This window comes from Schistocerca piceifrons, chromosome 3 (assembly GCF_021461385.2).
Source record: "Schistocerca piceifrons isolate TAMUIC-IGC-003096 chromosome 3, iqSchPice1.1, whole genome shotgun sequence".
In the NCBI taxonomy this organism is placed as follows: Eukaryota; Metazoa; Arthropoda; class Insecta; order Orthoptera; family Acrididae; genus Schistocerca; species Schistocerca piceifrons.
In genome coordinates this window covers 474,247,023-474,273,889 of record NC_060140.1, presented here as the reverse complement: position 1 = coordinate 474,273,889, position 26,867 = coordinate 474,247,023, and positions in this window count along the sequence as shown.

The following is a 26,867-nucleotide window of genomic DNA, read 5'->3' as shown; positions in this document are numbered from 1 at the left end:
GTCTGCTCTCATAGATTGCACTGATGACTTTGACGTTAGGATCAGCATCCATCCACAAAGTTAAATAACAAAATAAAATTTGCCAAATCCTGTAAAAGTAGACCCAGTACTGAAAGGGATAAACACTTGAGGAAAGAGGAAGTTATATTGCCTGACAAAAACCTTGAAACACTCAAGAAACATGACCAGAGATCATTGTAACTTCGTATACGTGCACGTCATTCGTCGGTATGTACAGGGTGTTTCAAAAATGACCGGTATATTTGAAACGGCAATAAAAACTAAACGAGCAGCGATAGAAATACACCGTTTGTCGCAATATGCTTGGGACAACAGTACATTTTCAGGCGGACAAACTTTCGAAATTACAGTAGTTACAATTTTCAACAACAGATGGCGCTGCAAGTGATGTGAAAGATATAGAAAACAACGCAGTCTGTGGTTGCGCCATTCTGTACGTCGTCTTTCTGCTGTAAGCGTGTGCTGTTCACAACGTGCAAGTGTGCTGTAGACAACATGGTTTATTCCTTACAACAGAGGATTTTTCTGGTGTTGGAATTCCACCGCCTAGAACACAGTGTTGTTGCATCAAGACGAAGTTTTCAACGGAGGTTTAATGTAACCAAAGGACCGAAAAGTGATACAATAAAGGATCTGTTTGAAAAATTTCAACGGACTGGGAACGTGACGGATCAACGTGCTGGAAAGGTAGGGCGACCGCGTACGGCAACCACAGAGGGCAACGCGCAGCTCGTGCAGCAGGTGATCCAACAGCGGCCTCGGGTTTCCGTTCGCCGTGTTGCAGCTGCGGTCCAAATGACGCCAACGTCCACGTATCGTCTCATGCGCCAGAGTTTACACCTCTATCCATACAAAATTCAAACGGGGCAACCCCTCAGCGCCGCTACCATTGCTGCACGAGAGACATTCGCTAACGATATAGTGCACAGGACTGATGACGGCGATATGCATGTGGGCAGCATTTGGTTTACTGACGAAGCTTATTTTTACCCGGACGGCTTCGTCAATAAACAGAACTGGCGCATATGGGGAACCGAAAAGCCCCATGTTGCAGTCCCATCGTCCCTGCATCCTCAAAAAGTACTGCCCTGGGCCGCCACTTCTTCCAAAGGAATCATTGGCCCATTTTTCAGATCCGAAACGATTACTGCATCACGCTATCTGGACATTCTTCGTGAATTTGTGGCGGTACAAACTGTCTTACACGACACTGCGAACACCTCGTGGTTTATGCAAGGTGGTGTCCGGCCACATCGCACGGCCGACGTCTTTAATTTCCTGGATGAATATTTCGATGATCGTGTGATTGCTTTGGGCTATCCGAAACATACAGGAGGCGGCGTGGATTGGCCTCCCTATTCGCCAGACATGAACCCCTGTGACTTCTTTCTGTGGGGACACTTGAAAGACCAGGTGTACCGCCAGAATCCAGAAACAATTGAACAGCTGAAGCAGTACATCTCATCTGCATGTGAAGCCATTCCGCCAGACACGTTGTCAAAGGTTTCGGGTAATTTCATTCAGAGACTACGCCATATTATTGCTACGCGTGGTGGATATGTGGAAAATATCGTACTATAGAGTTTCCCAGACCGCAGCGCCATCTGTTGTTGAAAATTGTAACTACTGTAATTTCGAAAGTTTGTCTTCCTGAAAATGTACTGTTGTCCCAAGCATATTGCAACAAACGGTGTATTTCTATCGCTGCTCGTTTAGTTTTTATTGCCGTTTCAAATATACCGGTCATTTTTGAAACACCCTGTAGATTACGATAGGTATAACGGCCACCAGAGTTTGTTAGTGCTGTTCGTGTTAAGTGTTGTTATCAGGTCTGGAGGGCATACAGGGTGGTCCATTGATCGTGACCGGGACAAATATCTCACGAAATAATCGTCAAACGAAAAAACTACAAAGAAAGAAACTTGCCTAGCTTGAAGGGGGAAACCAGATGGCACTATGGTTGGCCCGCTAGATGACGCTGCTATACATCAAACCGATATCGACTGCGTTTTTCTAAATAGGAACCCCCATTTTTTATTACATATCCGTGTAGCACGTAAAGAAATATGAATGTTTTAGTTGGGCCACTTTTTTCGCTTTGTCATTGATAACGCTGTAATAGTCACAAACGTATGGCTCACAATTTTAGACGAACAGTTGGTAACAGGTAGGTTTTTTAAATTAAAATACAGAACGTAGGTACATTTGAACATTTTATTTCGGTTGTTCCAATGTGATACATCTACCTTCGTGAACTTATCATTTCTGAGAATGCATGCTGTTACAGCGTGATTACCTGTAAATACCACATGAATGCAATAAATGCTCAAAATTACGTCCGTCAACCTCAGTGCATTTGGCAATACGTGTAACGACATTCCTCTCAACAGAGAGTAGTTCGCCTTCCGTAATGTTCGCACATGCATTGACAATGCGCTGACGTATGCTGTCAGGCGTTGTCAGTGGATCACGATAGCAAATATCTTTCAACTTTCCCCACAGAAGGAAATCCGGGGACTTCAGATGCGGTGAACGTGCGGGCCATGGTATGATGCTCCGACGACCAATCCACCTGTCATGAAATACGCTATTCAGTACCGCTTCAAACGCACGCGAGCTATGTGCCGAATATCCCTCATGTTGGAAGTACATCGCCATTCTGTCATGCAGTGGGTCATCTTGTAGTAACATCGGTAGAACATTACGTAGGAAATCAGCATGCATTGCACCATTTAGATTGCCATCGATAAAATGGGGGCCAATTATCCTTCCTCCCATAATGCCGCACCAAGGTTGCTGATGTTCCACTTGTCGCAGCCATCGTGGATTTTCCGTTGCCTAATAGTTACCGCTGTTCGTGAATGACGCTTCGCCGCTAAATAGAACGAGTGCAAAAAATCTGTCATCGTCCCATAATTTCTCTTGTGCCCAGTGGTAGAATTGTACACGACGTTCAAAGTCGTCGCCATGCAATTCCTGGTGCATAGAAATATAGTACGGGTGCAGTCGATGTTGATGTAGCATTCTCAACACCGACGTTTTTGAGATTCCCGATTCTCGCGCAATTTGTCTGCTACTGTTGTGCGGATTATCCGCGACAGCAGCTAAAACACCTACTTGGGCATCATCATGTGTTGCAGGTCGTGGTTGACGTTTCACACGTGGCTGAGCACTTCCTGTTTCCTTAAATAACGTAACTATCCGGCGAATGGTCCAGACGCTTGGACACTTGGATGATGTCGTCCAGGATACCGAGCAGCATACATAGCACACGCCCGTTGGGCATTTTGATCACAATAGCCATACATTAACACGATATCAACCTTTTCCGCGATTGGTAAACGGTACATTTTAACGCAGGTAATGTATCACGAAGTAAATACCGTCCGCACTGGCGGAATGTTACGTGCCACGTACTTATACGTCTGTGACTATTACAGCGCCATCTATCACAAAGCGAAAGAAGTGGTCCAACTAAAACATGCATATTGCTTTACGTACTACACGAATATGTAACAAAAAATGGAGGTTCCTATTTAAAAAAAACGCAGTTGATATCGGTTTGACCTATGGCAGCGCCATCTAGCGGGCCAACCATAGCGTCATCTGGTTTCCCCTTCAAGCTAGACACGTTTCGTTCTTTGTAGTTTTTTTGTTTGACGCTTATTTCGTCAGATATTTGGCCCATTCACTATCAATGGACCACCCTGTATAACGGGTGTGAACAACGACAGATGTTGTTGACCACTGTGAAGGACATGGAGATGTCATGTACTAGTGTGAGACGACGTTATCAGCACCTGACAGAGTGTGTAAGTGGCCTCATTGTGGACTTCTTTCATTAGCTGGTCGAATTGAGCATTATCCAGATTTCTGGAGCATTTAGGTATGACACAGGCTGCTTGTCACCAAGGTTCTGGTCAACCACATGGGACCACCATAAGGATCGCTGCATTGTATACCAAGGACATTTTAACTGCTTTACGCCCTTCCATGTCACCTGAGGATATGTAACAGCTAACAGCAGCTGAAATAGGGAATTTCCGTACCACAAAGAGGCTGCTGTAAACTCTAGAGATGTGCGATCCACTGCTGAACCTATCTGAAGAACCAGAGTCTTGTAAGGAGTGAGTGATCAGTGACTCATAAAAAAGGAGCGGTGCTCTTCTGATCTGAAATGTCTCTTTGTTGAAATTAGTGAATGGAACGAAGAGGTTGCAGTAGGCTGCTGCAACAGCGCCCCATGCCACATACTGAAGGAAACGTTACGTAAGCTTCCAAAAAGTTCCCAATAGACCATGTGTATTCACAGATCTGCATATCTTACTATCGTGTGCAGCTTTTCTCAACCATGAAGAGAACGGAACATGAAGAAAGATCAGTTCTTCAGAAAGCTGCAGTAACGCAGAAAACACTTTTTCGCCTTTATTTACCCTTTTCGATTTGAAAAGAGGATCACTAAGTTCACAGGACCAACGTTAACGTATACTGAGAAAGGACAAGTTACTCTCTCACCTGTTTTTCGTATACAGAAAATTAGTAAAGATTTTATTACAACCAATGTAAGACAGGAGTTATGACATGAGTCGCAATTTAAAGAACAAAGCAGCATTCTTTGGGTTCAAACAATACTCTGAAAAAGTTCAAAATATGCTTTATCCTGAAAAGGATTCACTAAGGAGAAGGTATGGATCGTTTCTTTGGTGGACAAAAATCTCAAGTTCTTCCAAGGTATCTAAAAGGAAGCGTTTTTGGACAGTATGTAGGGTTTACGTGCCATGTTCTATATCACATTCTTAATAGTTAGTACTCATCACATGTTGTCCAAGTGCAGATTTTCTGAGGGCTACACACTCCATATGCTCTTTGAACCTTGTCTTAAAGCTCCTACCAGTCTGTCGAATACATACCTTATGGTAATCCTTGAATGTTAATTTATATACCCCAGGTCTTGAGAATCGATATTTTGAATTTCCGATAACGTATTTTAGTTTATCTGAAATTACGTTTGTGGTGCAAAAAGCTAACGTTATGCAAGTATTTTTGAATAACTTGTTTATCCTGTCAGATGCAGTTTCCAAATAGGCCATTTGAGAGAAATACATTTTTGTAGTTGCCTGCAGTTGTTGCAACTGCATCTTCTGAAAAAGAGTGTCAACCATTTCATGTCCTGGTATGGAGCGTGTGGAGTTGGAGTGATATGGGATCCCTAACACGTGTAGATACAATTCTGACAAGTGACACGTACATAAGCATCCTGTCTGATCACCTGCATCCATTCATGTCCACTGTGCATTCCGACGGACTTGGGAATTCCAGCAGGACAATGCGACACCCCACACATCCCGAATTGCTACAGAGTGGCTCTAGCAAAACACTCTTATGAGTTTAAACACTCCCGCTGGTCACCAAACTCACGAGTCATGAACATTATTGAGCATATCTGGGATGGCTTGCAACGTGCTGTTTAGAAGAGATCTCCACTCTTTCGTCTGTTACGGATTTATGGACAGCCCTGCAGGATTCATGGTGTCAGTTCCTTCCAGCACTACTTCAGACATTAGTCGAGTGCAAGCCACGTCGTGTTGCGGCACTTCTGCTTGCTCGCAGGACCCCTACACGATTTGAGGCAAGCGTACCAGTTTCTGTGGCTCTTCACTGCATTATTTACATGTTGCATCTACACCTAACACTCAAAAGATTTCTAGCTCCCAAACTAAATGCGATAAAAATGTGGATGAAATTGATTTTTACGTAGCTGGTTTAAATACTTAACGTACTTGATAAAAAAGCTAATGTTCTATTTAATAAATCGTATCTTGATGCTGTAAATCTCTGAAAAATAACTCAACAAACTATGTTAATAATCCTGCAGAAAGTGTAACGTTTCTTGTATGGAACTATCTCAATAAATATTCTCGTCGCCCATTATTTTGTAAGTTAAGGAGGCATACAGATGATCTGAAATACCCTGTATAAGCGGTAACACTCGGCTTTGATTGTGAAAATGTGATGACAGTTGTTGACAACAGCTAGTGGCTCACTGATGACTACGTCTGGAACAGTCCGAGTGAAGGTATGGAATTGCTTAAATCTGCAACACGCAAATTCATTTACGAACTGTTAGCTGGATGGTGTCAGAGTCCTCTATAGGCTCAGACGTAACTATCGGCGGATGAATCAGAGGATTTGAATGTCTTATGATGGAAGCATAACGCAGTTCCTATTACGGGCGCTACCTATGTGCTCTGATCATAAGTATGGGGCGCCACACTGGAGACTGCCAGGCGTGTTGCGCCCTCCGTGGCTACAGCTGCATACCATACCCGGTGGTAGACACAGCAAAGAGGCGAGCACAGAATAGTCTAACATGGAGATCTGCGTCAAACCAGTCTTCTAAATGAAAGCCTCAACGAAAAAAATTACTCGATTTTAGTGTTTCAAATACTTCTCCAAGCTGTGTCAAAGAACTGATTTCCTATAAACTGAGTCGAATAAATTACGCTGGAAATGTAGGTGTTGTGTAGAATTGGTCAAATTGGAGCTGTAGGTGATAATCTTCCCTCCCCCAAAACTGATAATATACTCCTTGGGGCGTCGGTTGTAAATCCCACAATGCACACTCAAAGAGGAGGTAAAAATCAGTATGTGATTTATAAAGATACCCCATCTTGCAAAACCCCCTTGTCTGTATGTGATGTTCATCTGGATCTGAATTAATGATGAATCAGGCACATCTTTGAGACCCAGTGCTGAATGTAATGTATGGAACAGATTTGCTAACGCTACAATTTATCTAGGCACTAGCAGTGTATCTGAAGGTGAGGAATTTGGCATAATATTTAACACTGAGAAGACTGAATATGATAATACATAATTTAAGAATACTCTATGTTTTACTACCAAAGACAAATGGAATTATAAAGGATTGAAAACAATCATATGAATATAAAATTTACAATGATGTACCTTCCAATGAGAACTGCAAACTAAAACTCACAGCTGGCACAATTACAAAATGAGGTGGAGTTGGCAAATAATCTTGTATCTGATTCTGTGAACTATACTGCAGTCTGACTATGACGATCACGGTGACCTTTTGTCTGTAACAAGAACATATAAATCCCAAAGATCTGAGCAAGCACTGGTGAATATCAGACAGTGAAGCCTACCATGAATTTGAACTACAAGCTCTCGCTTGATCTAATATGCCTGAGCTGTAAGCGACACTTATCACAATCTCCACTGTAATGCGAGCGGAGGGAGACACTGTAGCTCTCTGGTCCAAAGTCAGCACTGTGATCGGGTAGCTGAGGACTTTCACATTGGACTCCAGATGGTTCCACCACTTGAGAGCGTGCAGCTGCCACTCTTCTTACCATATCCTGACTGTGACTTATCTGTATTTCGCCTACTTTTTAAGTCTCTGGAAGGTAGCGTGCTCCTTTCTTCCCACTAACAAACCATGTCCACCAGTCCTCTCAAAAGTTGCTACAGCTGTCCAGTGGCTTATTTTTTTTTTTTTTATATAAAATATCCTCCAAAGAAACAACGAAAGTCCCAACAAGCCATTGAATTTAATTCTTCCTCTCTTGTGTAAAGTAATCTTCTACTAAGTTTTATGTCCTCCTGACATCACTTCTGAAACACTGATCAATGCTCATTCAGCTGCCAGCAAGCCCTACTTTACAGGTCCTGTGAAAATGTTAAAACACTGTTCACGAGGCTAGTTGCCAAGTCTGCTGCAACTTCCGACTGTTAAGTAGGTCAGAGCTATTTTGTCATGTTTTTGCCAAAGCCAAAAATGTTTATATGCACAAGTATTTGCTTCAACAAATTCCTAGGGCCTACCAAACACTGGTAGAGTTCTACGCTCTAGAACTATGGCTTTGACCTCGGCCATCGCACATACCATTCTATAAAATGGATAATAGACCCGGAACCTGTAAAGCTACTTTCAACCTGGACATGGCGAGCACTATACACCTGCGTCTCTCCTCCCTATGTTTCTCCGGAGGCCGGCGCCCCACGGTTCAAATGGCTCTGAGCACTATGGGACTTAACATCTATGATCATCAGTCCCCTAGGACTTGGAACTACTTAAACCTAACTAACCTAAGGACATCACACAACACCCAGTCATCACGAGGCAGAGAAAATCCCGGACCCCGCCGGGAATAGAACCCGGGAACCCGGGCGTGGGAAGCGAGAACGCTACCGCACGACCACGAGCTGCGGACCCCCACGGTTCCCCACGGGTTATTTCACTGGGCCTCGCTACAAGTCGTCAGCCATGTATTTACACCACTCATTACTTCGTAAGCTTGTCCATAAAGCAAATCAGTATACCCAGTAGCATGTTAGATTACAAAAGATTAAGTAGATGAAGTTATATCTGCTCATACAGTCACTCTGATGTCATGACTCCCGTTTAACTTAATTCAGAATAATTAAAGGTGAATAAATGAACAGAGGCCAGTTGAAGGTCTATGAGCAATTATCATGAAAAATTGTTTTGAGGAGATGTATCATAATTCTTGTGCTCAGACCGTCTTGCCAATTTGTAAATTGCACTTCCCCTTTGACATTGTTTCTCGGAGCATTTTTGTGCAATGTTTAGACAGCTAGTTTCGGTACATAAGGTGAAAGGCGATTGGTTCTAGCTAGAAGGATGCTTTTTTTCTATAGGCGAATGTTTCCCACCTGACTTAGATCTCTGTCTCTAAACATTGGGCCAGGCAATCATAACCCAATCTACTTCTCGTTTTGACCCACCTTGCGCTGTAAGACCATCGCCTCCCTCATACTGATAGCTTTTTGGCCTCAATAAATTCTAATAATAGAATGATTTGGCACTTTGTCGACAGCTTCTCCACACCGCATAATTCTGATTTCTCTCTGCAGTCGTTCTCTGAGCGAGGAAAAGTGTGTCAGAGACCAAGTGCACCACATCTGTTAAACATATAACTTTAATTGCATCTATAAACCATCTCAAATTGCCTTACCTGTATGTCGCTGGGCATTTATGTAAAGCCGCACCAGTGTAAGTGGTTAGCTGCTAAACGATTACCCTACCTCATTTGGTTTAGAACTGCAATGACTGTAAACAACTTCTGCACGTTTACCTAAATGTACCTGAAGCACTGGACAGTAAACTGAATGTCGGGAAGTCAGACGGAGAATATTGAGGTCAGTGTAAGCGCATAAGCTGCCCGAGTTCTGCTCTTACTGTGCCTGGGAAGCTTTCAACAGATGAACAGGGGGAACATAAGTTTTTGCGAGCGCCGTTAAGTAGAGGGAGAAACGATCCATGCGGCAACGATGAAATGTTGCGTGCGTTTTCTCAAGAGAGAGTACGTACAGTTATTACTAGAGGAAGGAAGGAAGGGAGACTTGGATTTAACGAGGTCATTACAGACCGAGGACTGGCTTAAATGGCACAAGAAGGCTGGGACGAGAAACGAGACGTAGACTTTCCAAGGAACTGTCTTGGCAATCGCCAGAACTATTATGAAACCCGTCCCTCGTGGATCCCTGTCTGCTGCGTTAACCACAGCGCTATCTCATTCTGTTCTGCACTAAAGGCACGCAATGATGCCGGTCCCGTAGAAGGCACAATTGCGACGTCGAGTCACAATATTAAATTAATCTGCTTCACGCACCTGCTACATAAGTGTTAGGTTTACGTTTGGATACCAACACATTATTACATATTATTGCGACAGAGATCAGCCATGCGAGAAGGCGCGATGGTGAGCACTAGAGATCAGAAATGGACCAAGTACGAATACCTCAGTGCTAGCGTTCCCTATGTAGTTCCACCAGTGTGACGAGTCTGAGAACTGTGGCGCTGCAGTCGCTTCATACTCGTCGACTCTCTCTCACTGAAGCATGCAGGAGTGCAGGACCACTGGTAGCCAGGACTGGGCCCGGGGCAAGATATATAATTGGAACCATCTCTAAATGTAGCAACCCATTCATTGTTACTTTAAAGACGGTTTTACATGATTTAAAAATGACACTATTCGGGGGATATTGAAGAAACTCAAAAGATATTAATTGAGATGAAATATAGAATAAATATAATTTTTCATTAAACGCTAAACATATTTTCACAAATGCAGTCGGTCAGAGCCGGCCGGAGTGGCCGAGCGGTTCTAGGCGCTACAGCCTGGAACCGCGCTACCGCCATGCCTCGGGCATGGATGGCATGGATGTGTGTGATGTCCGTAGGTTAGTTAGGTTTAACTAGTTCTAAGTTCTAGGAGACTAATGACCTCAGAAGTTGAGTCCCATAGTGCTCAGAGCCATTTAGTTGGAAACACCATTTTCCCATTTTCGAAATCTGTATCTGTTATCAAAATATACCCAATAACGAAGATTTTTTGGTACCAAAAGCAGCAATTGTGGGAATGGACACTGCAATATTTTCGATTAATGGCAGATCGTCGGATATTTTACCATATGTTCTTAGGATAATATTCTCTGGTAACTACGAAACTTTTTTCGGTATCATTATCCTTTGCCAAGAGTCAGCGGTTCAAAATATTTTCGCAATTAGACAGAAAAATATAGGCACGTAGTGTCTGGTCTGCGGCGTAAGTGTGGTTTCAGCTGACGTTGTGCACACATGGCAGGGGTTCTAGGGTTTTCCTAAGGGTTCTGAGGTCACTGAACTATATTTTAGTCAGCATTTTTTACCAATAAAATTTTGGTGCACTGTCTCTGTGCAGATGGCACTTCATTCCTACACAACTGTGCCCAAAGCGATATTGTAGTAACAAAAAGTAGGCTAAAATGGTCTTAACATGCCTGGAAAGAACTTAAAATGAGTGCCAAAAATTATGTGAAACTGGACAGGACTATAAATTCAGTAAAATATTTTTCATAACATTTTATTCTATTAAGGTACACATCATAAGCAGGCCGTTTTTGATGCACTGCGATCGACGAACAAAGTAGTGAGAAAAAACATGAAGCGAACCATTTTGTATTAACCTTATACAACCTCCGACAATAAAGTTCGGTGAATAGTCCTGTAAGATTAACGTGGATGAACTATTAACTACATTCCTTCGAAATAGTTACCTCCCATAACTATGAACCGCTGAGCTCTGCAATACATGTCCTGGAAACCTTGCACAAAGTCTTCCTTTTGGGATGGTGTTCAAAAGCCGCGTCACATTTCGTTGGATGTCAGGAATATTGTCAAATCTCTTTCGTTTCAAAGCGAGTCTGGAGGATTGAGATCCGGCGAGTATGGTGGATATTCAAGTTGCACCACCCCCTTTTTTGCCAGGAACTGTTGACGATATTGGCTGTGTGTGGGCGAGCGTTGACGTGAACAAAACCAGGAACTTTGTCGTGCGTACTGGGGTCGTACCCTGCGTAGACGTTGCATGAAGCGGGTCAAAATTTCAATGTACTGAGCAGTGTTCAACGTCGTTCCCTCAGGTAGAAATTCCCTGTAGATAATACCTTGACTACCGAAAAAGGTGATGAGCATTGTTTTGACGCATGATTTTTTGGCTCTGACCTTTTTCCGATGAGGTGATGTCGGAGAACACAATTCCACGCTTTGCCGTTTCGTTTCAGGGTCATAACGCAGACACCAGGTTTCAGCCTCAGTGAAAATACAGTTCAAGAAACTGGGTGTCACATCCACCGTTTCGACCGAATCCTGTGAAGCCTCTAAACGTGCCTACTTCTGATCTTCAGTCAAGTTACGTGGCCCAAGACGGCAACACGTTTTCCTCTTCCCTATCTCCTGGGTAAGGATTTGTCACACGGATTCGCGGTTCATCTGCAGTCATTGGCTATCATGCGCTCAGTTAATCGACGGTCATTAGTGATTAATGTCCTCACTTTCTCAATGTTTTCATCACTGACGGCGGTCGCCGGTCGTCCGTGACGGGGATTGTCAGAAACACTTTCCCGGCCTTCTCGAAAACGGGCGAACCACTCGTACACACACTTTATGGGCAGTGCTTGATCCTCGTTAACACGTACCAGCATTGCATGCGTTTCTTTCGGTGTCTTGCCAAGCTTAAGACAAAACTTTAAACTGATCCTCTGCTCGTTGATTGTCCTGTTCTCAGTTCAGAAACAACACAATAACAAGCACTTCGTCCAACAGGTCTAACACGGTACACACACGATGCTCAATTGCACTAAGGTGGAGGCAGGTTGTCAACACCGGCCGCTACGCAGGTGCAGCGTTGTGAGTCGTCATTGTTGACGATCGACCGTTCTGACTTCGTTCGCCGAACTTTATTGTCAGAGGATGTATTATGCATACTTACTCGATGTTTACATGTGTCAAAGTATATAAATTTGTCTAAGTATGTAAACTGTCAAAGCTTGAATGATCTTTGGGATTCGTTTTATATAAGGTGCATACACTGCTGTAGTTGGGTAAAGGAGGGGACCGCGGAAAAATGATCCTGTCGGAGCACAAAAAGGCGAATGCGTTCCTCTTGAAAACAGTCACAGGAAAAAATGGCGTGCCTCAATCCTCATTCCACCCTCCTCACCAAAAATGTTGGCCAGGGAACATATTCGTGCTTTTTGTTCTGAAAGAGAATAGCAGATAGATAGTGACGGTGCAAAAGAGTGGAGATAGCGTCAGTCGCGTAGAAAGAGAGAATTCAAAATGTTCAAATGTGTGTGAATTCCTAAAGGACCAAACTGCCGAGGTCATCGGTCCCTAGACTTACACACTACTTAAACTAACTTACTCTAACTTATGCTAAGAAAAACACAAACATGCCCGAGGGAGGGCAGCGCAATCCGTGACATGGCGCCTCAAACTGTGCGGCCACTCAGGGTGGCAAAAGGGGAGTATACGGTACTGGTGGGAAGGAGAAAGTATTAGTAAAAGAGATGAATGAAGCCAATGGCAGTGACAACCAAAGGGAGAGGAGATACTGATGGTCAGTGAGAGACAGTGGCAGTAAAAGAGAAAGGGAGATGCATGGAGACAGATACAGAGGGAGTAATGGAGAGAGGAGACAGTGGAAACGAGGGATGAGTGGACAGCGTACATAGGCTTCGTTGATCTGGACGCTCCCAGACCCGAGAACTCTTAAGACGTAGATAAAGGGGAGGGTGCATTTTGGACCGAAATTTTAATCACATGGGTGTAGGTGAAAAGGATAAGTAGTACCCCCTTCTTTTCCCTACGCCCCCAAATATTTGAGCTGCCGAGCTATGGTGGAGACAGTGACAATGCAAATAAATACTTAAGGAGACGGTGTAAGAGAGAGACGAAACAGTGACAGTTGGATATGCTGCAAATCAAAGGGAGAAAAAGGAGACAATGGGCGAGAGACGTATATAGGTAGTGGCAGTGAGAGGTGGATGCTGAGTATGAAGGCTTCGCAACAGAGTGAGGCTGGATAAGATGTTCTGTGTTAAAACAGGGCGAATATGTTCGCAGTCCAAAATTATTGGTGAGGAAGGCGGAATGAGGGCTAAAGCAGCTGGTTTTCCATTTTTCTGACAGAATCCTTGAAAGAGCAGTACATTCACCTTTTTTGTGCTCTGACAGGATAATTTTCCGTTGGTTTATGCTAGAGTAGTATACGTTGCACAAGATTCTACCGTCGGAATTGGAGCGAATTCACAGTTGTTCATGGTACAATAGGTTGAATCAGGGTACGTGGTAGTTCAAACACGTGTGTCAAAGAGCCACTTTCAACGCCATTAAGTTCAGTTGCATATTGATTGCACTGTTATTCTGTATATATGCTGACTGCGACATGCCATTACAATATATTTAGAAAGTGGATACCCCGAAGGAATACCTGGAAGTGCTCCGACGTAGGGCAGAAAGTTTATACGCAAGTATTTCAGAGTAATTGTTCTTAATTTTCTGATATAGAGGACAAGGATGCGAACATTACTTAACAATAATATATTATCTACAAATGATTCGTTATTTATACAAAAAACCAGTGCTCAACACTTCGAGTTCAGATGTTTTTGCTTCAGCAGGTATTCTTACCATGGAAACAATGAACAACTGAAGTTCGTTCGTTACTGTTGGCCACAGAATATCTTATATCTTTTATGATTTTTTTTTTACTTAGTTTAGGGTATGTTTCTCTACGAATGTGAAGAGAGGATGCCTAATTACAAAACTAACACAAAAGTTAACTTTGCTGCCCCCAGCACGTAATTTTTTTCGAGCTCATTTCCTGCTGTCACAGTTCTGGTTTCTACATACATTTTCAATCAGAATTACGGCAGATCTAGGTAGCTACAAATTTAACCAACGTTTATAAATATATTTCCAATTGTCATTGTATTTAGTTATAATAATTTCATAGAAATGAAACAGTAGCACACTTGCATAACGTGCTCTTGCTAAAATCAATTTCTAAATTTCACACTCGTTTTGCAAAAATGTCTTTCCATAACTTTTATTACAATATAGAGTTCCCGGCATCCCACTGAAAGTTCAGTACGTCACACTAGTAGCTATTATTACATACCGGTACCCTGTATAATGTTGTAATACAACCAAAACTACAAGGACTATAGAAACACAAAAAATCATCTAAACCATGTCCCTACTTTCCCACTGGGGCTGTGAATGAACTAACACAGGAATCAGATGGATCATGAATGAATGTTCAAAGGTTAAATATATCAAGAAAGAGTACTAGCGCCTTGATGCTTTCATAGAATAGCAGACTAAAAGAATAGTAATAAACTGGTGTGGAAAGTAGTAACGAAGACAGTTATCAGGGGTCCGAGACCACCACAGCTAGGGAACTGGGAACTGGATGATAGCTCAGCCATGACTTACACGGCAAGGGAGAAAACCGATATGACTGACAAACTTGCGAGTTCAGCTTCAGATGCTACTCAGTATCGAATAATTGTAAAATGCATGTATTGTCAACTTAATTTTATTTTTTACATTTGTTTAAATTATTTTCAGTTGGCTTCAAAACAAAAGTATAAGTGTTATACTTATCCGTACATTGATGAAATGTCTGGTTCCAGTAACGCTGCGTAATGGTGTTCCGTTCTCGTTCCCTGGCATGCCCACGTATTTAAATAAAGAGACATCATCGCACTCGCATGTGAACCGCCATGAGTCATGCAGTATTATTACCTGCTTTCCTATAAAATTGGCTATGGCACTTTGGAAAACTTTCGATCAGCAAATGTTTTCAATCACAACATTTGAGTGTAGTTGCCTTGCCAAATTATATTCAGTTGCCAAGATACTCAAATCTCCGATACTTTGTTGATGTACAGTTGATATGAGGCAACTTTAAAAACGAGCCAGATTGCTGAATGACCTTCTCCTTCAGCTACTGTCGCTGGAAGATTGCAAAATTTGCGCAAGGCTACACATAAATTCGGAAACAAACTTAAAATTTTAAGATAGTGCATTTTATTCAAGAGTTCTAATGATTCTAAAGTAATATGTTCAAAGTTTGAAGCTTAAGTGGTTTTCAGATATTCAAAAATTGGCTCTGAGCACTATGGGAGTTAACATCTGAGGTCATCAGTCCCCTAGAACTTAGAACTACTTAAACCTAACTAACCTAAGGACATCACACACATCCATGCCCGAGGCAGGATTCGAACCTGCGACCGTAGCAGTCGCGCGGTTCCGGACTGAAGCGCCCAGAACCACTCGGCCACCGCGGCCGGCCTTTTCAGATATTAAATTTCTTTTTTTAAATGTGTTATGACGTCATTATGGTATACATTGATAAATAACTTACATACAACAGCGATCTAATCGTCAGTCATCTTTGAATATTTCCAAGCAACCCATATCTTTCGTTTAAAATCTTCACTTTTTCACACTGGGTTTTCAAATTAGACTCTTGATTGTCAATAATGACTTATAACACATTTATCTTGATGAATAAATCTTCTGTATTCGAATCTGTCACTCCATTCTTGGTTCAATCATGAAATGATTTCCTCTTCTTCTGCGCAACTCCGAAAATTCGGGATTGCTATTAGTTTCAATGGAAACAGCTTTACATAATGGAGGATGGCGTCTCAATTTCCGCGAAGGTATTTTAAGTAATTTAACAAGCTCTCAAAGTCTCTTCCCTCTACATCAATGGCAATATTTCGAGTTTGTAATAATTTGCTTCTGTAATCAGTTGGTGTTAATAAATTTAGCTAAATTGATGCCGTGATCAGACACGTCAGTGATCGCACATAATCCAAAAAAACTATACCACTGAAGATGTGTCAGCTGAAAAATCTAAGTTGCTGAGAGGTTTAACAACATGGGAATCTTGTTCTAGCAAGGTGCCATTGGTAATGCAGCGGGTCAACCCGAGCGCTGCAACGTTTATCAGACATGGAATATAAATATCATCCAACACACTGTTTCAGAATTTCCCATCGTTGTGGACTGCTACTGAACAGGTTGGGAAGAAGCTGAATCACTCAAAAAAAAGTATATGCTTCATGAGAACTCTCAGCTGCATGTGCACCACATAAGGCTATGACAATCACACAACAATTCAGTAATACTTCTCATTTTGTTTCAGTTCCAATACACGCCCGGGTTCCCGGGTTCGATTCCCGGCGGGGTCAGGGATTTTCTCTGCCTCGTGATGACTGGGTGTTGTGTGCTGTCCTTAGGTTAGTTAGGTTTAAGTGGTTCTAAGTTCTAGGGGACTGATGACCGTAGATGTTAAGTCCCATAGTGCTCAGAGCCATTTTTTCGGTTCCAATAACGCACCCCTGATATAAGGGCCACAACAACAAATAAATTCATTCCGAGCATCGCGTGATAGATAATGCATCTGCGAACGCTTTCCAGCTCCTTGTCAGTCTCTGATCTTGCCAATGTGTTTTGGAGGAACTGGATCATAACGACTCAAGAGCTGTAATACTCCGAGGCAATTTCCACTATTTGGATCTCCAATTTCAGGAGCTGAAACTCTGAAGGCCAAACCTCTTTGACCAAAAAATAACGTCACATCAAGTGACATGAGAGTTCCCATGGGAGCCGGCAACTCTACGAACGAACGAAACAAGAACTTTACCTATTTACATACGACCATCAGCATGGTTAATGCACTTCTTCTACGTCATTCCACTTCTTCAATTTTACGATTCTTCCGGGACAGTTATATACAAAAAGAAATACTTTATTCTGTCTTCGCTCTTGAATGCGCAATGTTTTTTGTATACTCGGTTTTCGTGTAAAATTACCTTGTGATGGAATCAGAAGTGCGTTATCGTTGAATATTGTTGACAAACCTAACAAATTATAATGACGTTTCAGAGCTGTTGTCGTGTAAAATTGTTGGGGAAATATTTTGGTAGGATTTCCAACGACATTTACAGAAAATGCATTTTCGACTCTATGACAAAGTGACTTTAGTGAACAAAATGTTGTGCATTCAGGATTAAACACGAAATAGAACTGTATCCACTGGTCTGTATGACTCATAAAACTGAAGTGGATAACGATAGCTAGTGTGGTTATGCTGGTACTGGGGTACTGTTCGTCTTATTTTTCTATGATACAAAATTTATTTTACTATAGCAGTCTGATATTTGCCAACCGAGCACCCTGGTGAGGACCGAACCCTTGAGAGACTTGTGCCTACCCCCCCCCCCCACCCCCCACTCGACGCTTGGGTCCCTCTTTCCCCCCCCACCCCCCACTCCACGCTTGGGTCCCTCTTCCCCCCCCCCCCCAACCCCCCACCGCCACCCAATCTCATCGGGCCGGCAGGACTGAAAGGCTAGTCGTGATTTATTCTTATTACGGAAGATAAGTACAAGATTTTATTGCTACAAAGAAGCACCCACAAGATGAAATGACCGATTGCCGGTGTCAGACTGTGCAGGCTGTAAGACGAAAATTAACTGATGCAAAGTACACAACTGCAAACGTGTTCCATTAGATGAGGACTAATATCTGCAATCAGTTTCATGCTATAGTTCATTTTCAGAAGGAAAATATACAAATTTCGTCGGGTGCAAACAAATCGGTTATATTCTTGTTTATACTATCTACAGCGTGAGAAAACATTTGTGCTGCGTCAGATGAAAACTAGGCACAGAGCAACATTAGTGTTATATCTCTGCCACAAAAAAGCGCGCTATTTCTGTATTGGCCATGTAAACTAACGTTTCGGGGCAAGAGCGAGTTGTGTAGCTCATCACTCATTTCTGTACTTTATTTTAATAATTAATCATCATGTAGAGATTGCACTTTATTCTCATGTCATGTTTCTGGTACTGTCGTTACACACTCGGTAACATCCTGAAAGTGTGTATGTGCCGTCATAAGTGTTACACATTCTCTGAATAGATATTAAATATCAGAATAAATTTACACCAGTCTTCGAAAGTGTTTTATTTACATAAATGTATGTATAAACAGAACAATATTCACTGTAACCGATCAGTCGTTATATTAGTAGATGGCTTCTGTCATGGGTCGGAAATTTTGTGACATTTCAGCCTGCACTTGAGAATATCTGTAAAGCCGAAATCATGATTGGGGGAAATAAATGAAAAATAATTTACATTTTAATGGCGGAAATTTCTTTCAAAACGGTTGTGTATGTAGCGGGAATGCCACGAATCTGCTATTACACTATTTGCGAAGTCGGGTGCTCGCTCGCCTTTCTGAGCAAGTCGAGTCCATTGCTACCTAACAAAAGACACATGTGACGAGGGAGCTGCGGCGGGATTCACGAGTGCAGTCTGCGGGCACATGGAGACAGAGAGTTCCGAGGTGACGTCACAAGACTCGCTGGCTAGTTTAAAGCTAGTATATGGAGCTCATTTCTGATCTCTAGTTAGCACACTACGCTTTGCACTTGGGAGGACAACGCTTAAAATCCCCGTCCGGGCATCCTGGTTTAGGTTTTCTGTAATTTCCCTGAAACTGCTCCTGGCAAATGCCTAGATCGTTCCTCTCAAAAGCACGGAAGATTTCCTTCCCCATTCGTCTACATCTACATCTACATCTACGTGATTACTCTGCTATTCACAATTAAGTGCCTGGCAGAGGGTTCAATGAACCATCTTCAAGCTGTCTCTCTACCGTTCCACTCTCGAATGGAGCGCGGGCAAAACGAGCATTTAAATTTTTCTGTCGAGCCCTGATTTCTCTTATATTATCGTAATGATTATTTCTCCCTGTGGTTGGGTGCCAACAGAATGTTTTCGCAATCGGAGGTGAAAACTGGTGATTGAAATTTCATGAGAAGATCCCGTCGCAACGAAAAGCGCCTTTGTTTAAATAATTGCCTCTCCAATTCACGTATCATTTCTGTGGCACTATCTCCAATATTTCGCGATAATACAAAACGAGCCACCCTTCTTTGAGCTTTTTCGATGTCGTCCGTCAGTCCCACCTGATGCGGATCCCACACCGCACAGCAATACTACAGAACAGGGCGGACAAGCGTGGTGCAAGCAGTCTTTTTAGTAGATCTGTTGCACCTTCTAAGTGTTCTGCCAGTGAATCGCAGTCTTTGATTTGCTCTACCCACAACATTATCTAAGTGATCGTTCTAATTTAGGTTATTTGTAATTGTAATCCATAAGCATTTAGTTGAATTTACAGTCTTCAGATTTGTGTGACTTGTCACGTAATCGAAATTTAGCCGATTTCTTTCAGTGCTCGTATGAATATCTTCACACTTTTTTCATTCAGGATCAATTACCACTTTCGCACCATACAGATATCGTATTTAAATCATTTTGCAATTCGTTTTAGTCATCTGATGACCTTACAAGACGGTAAAGGACAGCATCATCTGCAAATAATCTAAGAGGGCTACTCGTGCCGGCCGTAGTGGCCGAGCGGTTCTAGGCGCTTCAGTCTGGAACCGCACGACCGCTACAGTCGCAGATTCGAATCTTGCCTCGGGCATGGATGTATGTGATGTCCTTAGGTTAGTTAGGTTTAAGTAGTTCTAAGTTCTAGGGGACTAATGACCTCCGATGTTAAGTCCCATAGTGCTCAAAGCCATTTGACCCATTTTGAGGGCTACTCATATTGTCTCCTATGCCGTTAATATAGATCAGGAAAAATGGAAGGCCTATAACACTTCCTTGGGGAACGCCGGATATTGCTTCTGTTTTACTCGATGACTTTTCGTCCATTACTACGAACTGTGACCTTTCTGACAGGAAATCACGAATCTAGTGCCACAACAGGCGATATTCCATACGCACAGAGTGTGGTTAGAAGACGCTTGTGAGGAACGGTGTCGAAAGCCTTCTGGAAATCTAAAAATATGAAGTCAATTTGACATCCCTTGTCGATCGCACTAATTAATTCATGAGTATAAAGAGCTAGTTGTGTTCCGTAAAAACGATGTTTTCTGAATCTGTGCTGACTATTTGTCAATAAATCTTTTTCTTCGAAGTACTTCATAATGTTCGAATAGAGTATATGTTCCAAAACCCTACTGCAACTCTACTCCCCCCCCCCTCCCCTGTCGGAGGTTCGGGTCCTCCCTTGGGCATGGGTGCGTGTGTTGTCCTTAGTGTAAGTTAGATTAAGTAGTGTGTAATCCTAGGGACCTATGACCTCCACAGTTTGCTTCCATAGAATTTACCACAGGCTTTTTTTCCAAGTCTACGTTGGTGATATGGGCCTGTAATTCAGCGTATTGCTCCTATTTCTCTTGTTGGGTGTTGGTGTGACTTGAGCAATTTTCCATTCGCGAAACAATCCGAGGTTATCCTCCATTCCTAATGTCTGTAATTTGAGACAGAGATCCCGCAGTCGTTAAATCATGCACACGTGTTTACCTGTTTAACGCTGTGGCGGAGCACAGTGCACTGACCATTGGCGCTCAGAAGTCTAATAGGACCTAATGAAATTCTGAACGATTTCCACAAAAGCAAGTCGATCGATGACGAAGGCAGACTGGCAATCGAATTGGAAGATAATAGTGATACACTAATTCTGTGGTCATCGCGACACTGTTGTCTAGCATATGGTGACTTTTTGAGATGACTCCGGTAATCAGAAGTCGGTGCGTCCCCGGCAATACGTACACTTCCGTTTTATCATTCAAAGATTGTCCGCCCCCAGTAGCTGAATGGTCAGCGTGACGGATTGTCAGTCCTCTGTGCCCGGGTTCGATTCCCGGCTGGGTAGGGCAATTTTCTCCACCCGGGGACTGGGTGTTGTGCTGTCCTCCTCCTCACCCTATCACCCTCATCGACTGCAGGTCTCCGAAGAGGCGTCTAATTGAAAGACCGGCACCCGGCGAACGGTCTGCCGGACGGGGGGCCCCACCCATACGATTAAATAAATAAATAAAATTCGAAGGTTGCCAAGTCCATCTTTAAGTCAGGATGAGTAATAATGAACCGAAGAACGTTATTAACTTGTATAAGAAATGAATTAAGAAGCCAACGTGCAGTCTTTGTGCTGTAGACACGGATGTGTTAATGTGCTTTCCTTGGTGAAGCTGTTCAGGGAACGCGACGCCATTTCAGTTGCCGGAAACTGCAGATAAAGCGACTGTATGAGTAGACAGCTTTTGGATGGTGACAGAGTGGTACGGCGTTAGTCCCGCGCCCTTTGCAGAAATGCCAAAGCTGCCTCCTCCTCCTTCTCCCTTCCTAAAAACTGTTTTTCGGCAATTTTATTCTAGACATATTCAAGGTATTTTGTTTCCATCCTTTTTAGTTAATTCTTAACGCCAGGGATGACTATTTTTGTGACTTTATGGGGGTCCGTATGATAGTCAAACGATGATACGTCCGTACAGTCCCCCTACATTAATGACTTCTTAAGCGTGAGACTTAAAATTCGCCTTTCTTTTTCTGTCTTCTGTTGCCATACCAGACTGGTCGACGAGTGACTGGATAGAAGCCTTCGGACCGCTTAGTGATTTAAGGCATCACCAGAATTTTCTCGGTTTCTCTGGAAGATATTTCAATACGATATGATGGTGAATATCATTATATGTTCGCGCATCTATCGTTTTACAGACCAACGAGTACCTACTAATTTTTGATTGTCGACGTTAACGTGTTCTTTTATGAACCGAGAGTGTAGCAAGCTCTGTTTGTTCAGTATTTTCCAAATTTTCTTATTAAACCACGGTGCAATGTTGCCGTCTTTAATTCTCTTACTCAGCACATGAATCTACAGAGCGTGATTTACAATCAATTTAAACTTTGCTCGCATTTCCTCAAAGTTCATCATGTTTGAGCCAAACTATGTCCGTTCCTCGTTTCAATTAGATGCTAACAACTGCTCATCTAATCTTTCCAGCATAAAATATTTCCAGCCCTATTCTTCAATAATCAACTGCTCTATGACAATATTTTATCACTGGTGATTAAGAAAGAAAGATTCAAACTTCGCCTATCATCTTTTAACTGAAAACGACTCATACGACGTAGGACGTGAAGTTTTACATTCAGTTAAGTACAAGTAAAGCAGAAATATGACTGTACTGTAAATACTGGAAATCACCAAACAAATGACACAGAATGCAGTATTAAATGACCAAACTCAATTTCCTTTCCCCCCCCTGTGTTAATTTAAGTTCTAGTTACAAATAAAATATTTAAACAGTAAATTCAACTCTAGCTTTCATCAATTGTTAAACATATTACCACAAGAAAAATTTCTTTTCCTTTTTTACTTGAGGTAACTATTTTTGTCTGGCAAAAATTTAACGCTTCCAATGCAAACAGTCTGCGTATCATAATTTTTGTAACGTCTAAATAAGTAATATCCGTGCAATTTGCACCTTGTTTTATCTGTGTTTGTGACATTCAGTTGTTACCTGAAGATGACCTAAGAACCGGAAAGCCGGTCCGTGACGAAATGAATATAATTTTGCAGAACATTAGGAGATTTTTCTAATTTCATACTATTTAAATTTATATTTGATTTTAACTAATTTCTGTTTTTACATAAATATTTTTCTTTCTATTGCCAGTTTGCCTGTACCTGGACCTTCTTCAGTTGTTTTGCTGCCCAAATAACAAAACTCATCTTTTGCTTCGAGAGTCTCATTTCCTAATCCGATTCTCTCAAAATCGTCTGATTTCTTGACAGTGTCGGCATTATAACCTCTTTTCAAGACACTGTCCTCTCCGTTCATCGACAAACCTAAAGAATTTTATTTGATTTTATTTATTTCTCTTTTCAAATTTCCCCTGTTTCCCTTAACGCTTTGCTTTATGTACAGCTTGAATAACATAGGGAACAGGCAATATTCATCTCTCCCTTCTCACCTACTGCTTCCTTTTTATATCCTTCACCCCCCATTTTTTACATGTTGTAGATGTCTTGGGACTTTTAAAATCCTCCTTCCGCAAAACACAATGTGTTTCTTTTTTCTGTTCATCTGAACATGATTTGACACCTATGTGTTATGTTCTGTGGGTCTCGATATATTTCTGTAAAAATGCTAAATTTATATCATTGTTGTTTCAGGCCTATAAGCTGCAGCATGTGACTGTTTTTATTTTGTTTTGGTTGCTCACCTGAAATTACGTTAGTTGTAAATGTGGATTTGTACAGATCAGCCTATTTATGGTTTGACAACACGCCATCTGCATAGTAATCGGAAGAATTTTCTTAGAGGATTATTCATTATGAAACACTTTTTCCGGGAGTAATAGTTCTGGATGTCCAGTACTTACGTTTTTGATCGTGTTGTGCGTCTTTGGTGCGTTTTCCGTTTTGTTTTTAATACTTACACTGTTCACACCTTTTACGCTTCTCTTTCACCTGTTTTCACACACAGGAAAAGATTTGGAATTAAACTTAGGCTGTCACACTCTTGGGGAGATACTGTATTATAAAAAAGATCGTATGGCGAGTGTTACTGGGAGACCTTGAAGGGTAGGTTCAGCCGCTTAATTGGAAAAGTTTTTGCGATTCTTCGCGCCCACAGGCACCTTCCTGTCGTGAAGGAAGAGGGCTGTATATGTAAGTGTATCTGTTAAGTATAGATTGTAATAGTGTGTGTGTGTTTGTGTGTGTGTGTGTGTGAGAGAGAGAGAGAGAGAGAGAGAGAGAGAGAAGAGAGAGAGAGACAGAGACAGAGAAGAGGGTTGGGGAGTGGGGAAGAGTGAGTGAGGGAGGGGGGAGAGGTTTCCAAGCAGATGTTTTGGATATTCGAGATTGTATGATATAATTTTGTTACCTGTGTGCTACACCTGCTACGTTCTAAAATTTCAAAGCGTGTTCCAACATTCCGACATTATCAATTTTTTCCTGTAGATCTAGAAACGTTGTATGAAGGAGAACTATAAAGTTTTAACTATCATCTCTACAAAATAGAGTTATCTATTTAATGTTTTGACCATTTGCAGATAGATATCTGTATCTCGGCACACACCGACATCACTGAACCACGGTACAGTAGTTCGCTTCTATACCCAATGTATGCTGATACAAAATATATTGCACATTACTGATACAAAATTTTTTTGTTATAGGTCCAATAGGAGGGCTTCGGGTATTCCCGTCGATGGCCAATGTTCCGGCTGCAATATATCCTTCCACTTGCTGCAGAGATTACAGGGAGCATCCGACATGGATCCAAAAATGATTTCTTGAAGACAGAAATATAAGGAATGAAACTATTTCATTAGATTTGGCACTGATTTTTATTTTACTTGGAAAATATCACGAAAATACGTACTTTTTATGCTTTCAAAGAGGCTTACCCATTTAAATCCGTCGTCGCACGGGACAGGTTAGCTAACGTAGGCGTGGAGCTCTACGAGTGTTGTGATGTCACTACCTGCTATTTCACATTGAGAAGCCATTTCGTCACGTGAAACACAGAATAAGTTCTGCGATATTCCGGCAACGTTCCACGAAAAAGTGGAACCAATAGGACGCAAGAACGCTTCCTTCGCCACAAGCAGAAAACGAGACACATTATTCTATTTTTCGTATTCAGTAGAAGCCCGTATTTGGTGGGTTTTATGTTATACCTCAAAGCCTATAAATATATGCTGTTTCCAAGCACCAGGACATCGAATATCTCGAGAAATAATCGGTGTTGGTACGATTTTGTTGTAACAAAATGACGGGAAATGTCATGTTGGTGGTAAAAGAACTTTCATATCTAGTTATTTTCGCATTATAGCCCGCGTATTATGAAAGTAAGCCGTTTTAAAGCAACGGCACGTTGTAGATTAATGAAAATATGTCGTTCTAGTTATTATTTACTATAGTTAAATGTCAATTAATAGCACTTCGGTTGTTAAAGCCTTCAGAAGACCATAACGAAAGAAACAAGATCAGCTTTCGCTTAGCTAGTACAGAACTTATGTGACAGTCATATTGTGTGTCTAATAGTGTCAAAACACAAGACATTAAAGTTGCATTATTGGTTTATATTAGAAATCTGGAAATTGATAGTTTTTATGGAAATGTCCCCATCAATTGGTTAAAACTATAAGATTCTGTCTGATGTAATGTAATATCCAATGGCTGACACATTGCCCTGTTCATTTTTTGCACTATGTTGTGTAAGTCAGTTTTGCAGTGAAAGATTTATTATAGAGGTCTGATCACTTCTGATACTTAACATTCAATAAATATCCAGAAATTGTAGTTGGAAGGCTAGTCAACTTTATAATGTCTCATTTCCGCCGCCCTCAAGTATTTCTGAAATTGTCTAATATGATTATTAAATTGTTTTTATGTGCGATGGCCATAAATCTTCCATATTCCGTATTTGGTGACTTCCATACATTTGTGTGAAATGCTCATAGCTAGTCTGACTAGGCTGAGAAGGTTAAAGTTCAGTTTCTACCCTTAACCTGTCTCTCACAGAGACGATTTCCTTGTGTACATTTATATATTAAAAATTATCCCACCAACTTACTGATAACCTTCATAAAGAGCTATTTATGCTTCTGTAAAGATTGAAGCACATGTATTTCAAAGTGCAGATTTTATTTCTTCATGTTTGAATGTCTTTAAAAAAAATAATTTAGTCAGTAACACAATCTTCTGTTGTATTTCTTTAACATCAGTATAATTGCAATGATCAAACTGCTTTTGTTTAAATCATTTCATGTAAAAGATGTGTACATGGTTAGTATATGTACTTAGTATGTATCTGGAATGTGTAACATTGTTTCTTTAATAAATGTTTTTATATAAAAAAAAGCGGAGTTAATAGATGTGCCACGTTATGGAACAGAGTACCGGTAAAGTGTTCACGTCCCGCTGCAACTAATCTTTTTCTTTTTTTTTCGTACTTCGCGTTTTCTCAGAGGTTGTGTGACTTTCATATCAAATTAGTAGAAATAATTTCTGTAGTATTTCATGTGAAGTAAACATAAGTGCAGTCTCTGTCAGGAGAGAGTTTGTTCGATTTGGTGAACTTTTCTACGCTGATTTTCTTACTGACTGAACATGTATCTTTCTTTTTTGTCTCATTACTTGTTCACGGATATTGAAGTTTTTATTTATGTATATCGCAGACAGACCAACATGTCTAGCATGTGAAAAAACTGTGTGGTTTGTGAGCCAAATAAAGCCGAAAAGTGCCACTGGAGAGCCCTTAGGGTGCAAAATCAGCTCGTTCCGTATACCTACGACGCTGTGTGTCGTGACAATGAATATCCCGTCCGCTTGCACGTCAACGTTATCTCTCTCTTTTCGTGTGACGACAGCTGAAACGAACGCCAGTTCAGGTACAGCGGCCGAAGTCTAAAACGGGATGACGGGGTTGGAGAACTGGAACAACATATAATGCTTGCTGGTAATGAAACTTTGGTTACTGGCCCGCTCGCAGGTGTTAACATCCACTCCCGCGCGGAGTCTTGTGGTAGGCTGTAGTGTTTACAAACAGCTGCGGCAGCCGGCTCGGCGCGGA